The sequence below is a fragment of the Mandrillus leucophaeus genome, unplaced genomic scaffold (genome assembly GCF_000951045.1).
Source record: "Mandrillus leucophaeus isolate KB7577 unplaced genomic scaffold, Mleu.le_1.0 Scaffold411, whole genome shotgun sequence".
In the NCBI taxonomy this organism is placed as follows: Eukaryota; Metazoa; Chordata; class Mammalia; order Primates; family Cercopithecidae; genus Mandrillus; species Mandrillus leucophaeus.
The window spans coordinates 2,924,681-2,927,079 of NW_012104377.1; the positions used below are offsets into that span (position 1 = coordinate 2,924,681).

A 2,399-nucleotide genomic window follows, 5' to 3' on the forward strand; every position below is an offset into this window, starting at 1 on the left:
AAACAAAAAAAGCCTGGCACGGTGGCTCACGCCTATAATCCCAGCACTTCGGGAGGCCGAGGTGGGCGGATCATGAGGTCAGGAGATGGAGACCATCTTAGCTAACATGGTGAAACCCCGTCTCTACTAAAAATACAAAAAAATTAGCTGGGCGCAGTGGCATGCACCTGTAGTCTCAGCTACTTGAGAGGCTGAGGCAGGAGAATGGTGTAACCCGGGAGGCGGAGCTTGCAGTGAGCTGAGATCACGCCACTGCTCTCCAGCCTGGGGGACAGAGCAAGACTCCGTCTCAAAAGAGAGAGAGAGAGAGAGAGAGAGAGAGAGCACTGTACACTTGGAACACAACCTGAAGGGATTATATTTTAATATTTTGTAATCTATAGTGGTTTCCTTATCAGCAATGCCAAACTAAAGAGCTCCCTTCTTTGTAAACGATAGCGAGATTAAAATTTTTTAAACATTAAACCATAAGAGAGTGGACAGTATAAATTTGAAATTATGCACCATATGTAGTTCTGTGTATAGCAGTGGGGTAAGGCTGGGTGCTGTGGCTCATGCTTGTAATCCCAGCACTTTGGGAGGTGGAGGAGGGTGGATCACTTCAGGTCAGGATTCGAGACCAGCCTAACCAACATGGTGAAACCTTGTCTCCATTGAAAATACAAAAAAAAAAAAAAAGAAAGAAAATTAGCTGGGCGTGGTGGCTCACGCTTGTAATCCCAGCTACTCAGGAGGCTGAGGCAGGAGAGTCGCTTGAACCTGGGAAGTGGAGGTTGCAGTGAGCAAAGATTGCGCCACCATACTCCAATCTGGGTGACAGAGGAAGACTCCATCTCAAAAAAAAAAAAAATGGGGCAGCTAGCTGGGTGCTGTAGCTCAGGCCTGTAACCCTAACACTTTAGGAGACAGAGTGGGGAGGATCACTTGAGTCCAGGAGTTTGAGACCAGCCTGGGTAATAGAGTAAGACCCCAGTCTCTACAAAAAAATAAAAAAAATAGCCAGGCTTGGTGGCATGTGCCTGTTCTCTCTGTTACTGGGGAGGCTGAAGTAAGATGATCACTTGAACCCAGGGAGTTGAGGCACTGCAGTGAGCCATGATCCCACCTCTGGGCGGCAGAGCAAGACCCCATCTCAAAAAAAGAAAAAAAAAAGAGAGAGGCCTGTGGATCTCATCGAAGATGGCAGCGCGATCTGTGTCCGGCATCATCAGAAAAGTCTTCATGTGGACAGTCTCAGGGGCACCACGTAGAGAATTTTGGTCTCGATCCAGAAAAGAGAAAGAGCCAGTGGTTGCTGAGACAGTAGAAGAGGTGAAAAAGGAACCTGTCCCCAGTGTCTCTACTCTCACGAAGCCGAACACACACACCACCTGAAGATCTCCAGAGTCATTTAGAATCTTACGTTAAAGAAGTTTTTGGTTCATCTCTTCCTAGTAATTGGCAAGACATCTCACTGGAAGATGGTCGTCTACAGTTCAATCTCTTGGCACATTTAGCTGATGACTTGGGTCATGTAGTCCCTAACTCCAGACTCCACCAGATGTGCAGGGTTAGAGATGTTCTTGATTTTCTAGAATGTCCCTATTCAAGATAGATCTAAATTTGATTAACTCAGTGCCAGTAATCCACCCCCTAATTTGAAAATCATTTGGAGTTACTAAGCAATTTGGAAGAGAAACACATTGAAATCATTTTTTTCCCCTGAGCAAGGGGGCTGTTTATTAGACCTTTTGATACTTCACCATGTGAAATACTACCAGAACTGGTCTCTAAACCCACTTTTTCTATAGGGGAATGTGTCATCTCTTTTTTTCTCATATTATGAATGGACAAATAACAGGACTTTCTATTTTCATATTTGCTGAAACCCTTTTTTTTTTTTTTTTTTTTTGAGACACAGTCTTGCTCTGTCGCCCAGGCTGGAGTGCAGTGGCGCAACCTCAGCTTACTGCAACCTTTGCCCCCCGGATTCATGCCATTCTCCCACCTCAGCCTCACGAGTAGCTGGGACTACAGGCGCCCACCACCACACGCAGCTAATTTTATTTTTGTATTTTTAGTAGAGACGGGGTTTCACTGTATTAGCCAGGATGGTCTCGCTTTCCTGACCTCGTGACCCGCCTGCCTCGGCCTCCCAAAGTGCTGGGATTACAGGCGTGAGCCATTGCGCCCAGCCTGCTGAACCATTTTTTAAATGAAATTAGACCATTACTAATTTATGAAAAATTTTGAGAGGATACTGTCATTAACTTGGGTTTAAGACAGGAGGACATTGCAAGTTCATACCCTTCATAGGCATAAAGTAGTAGTTGCAAGAAAATATTTTTATCCTGTTAGGACTCATATCTAAGATAGTTATTATACATTGCACATATACAAATAAGTTTGTGTTAGATAGA

General features: G+C 44.7%; 1 pseudogene; it reads left to right on the forward strand.

The window, feature by feature from the left end:
- The first annotated feature begins 1,179 nt into the window (after positions 1 to 1,179).
- LOC105548462 lies at positions 1,180 to 1,661 on the forward strand (annotated as a pseudogene).
- The last annotated feature ends 738 nt before the right edge of the window (positions 1,662 to 2,399 follow it).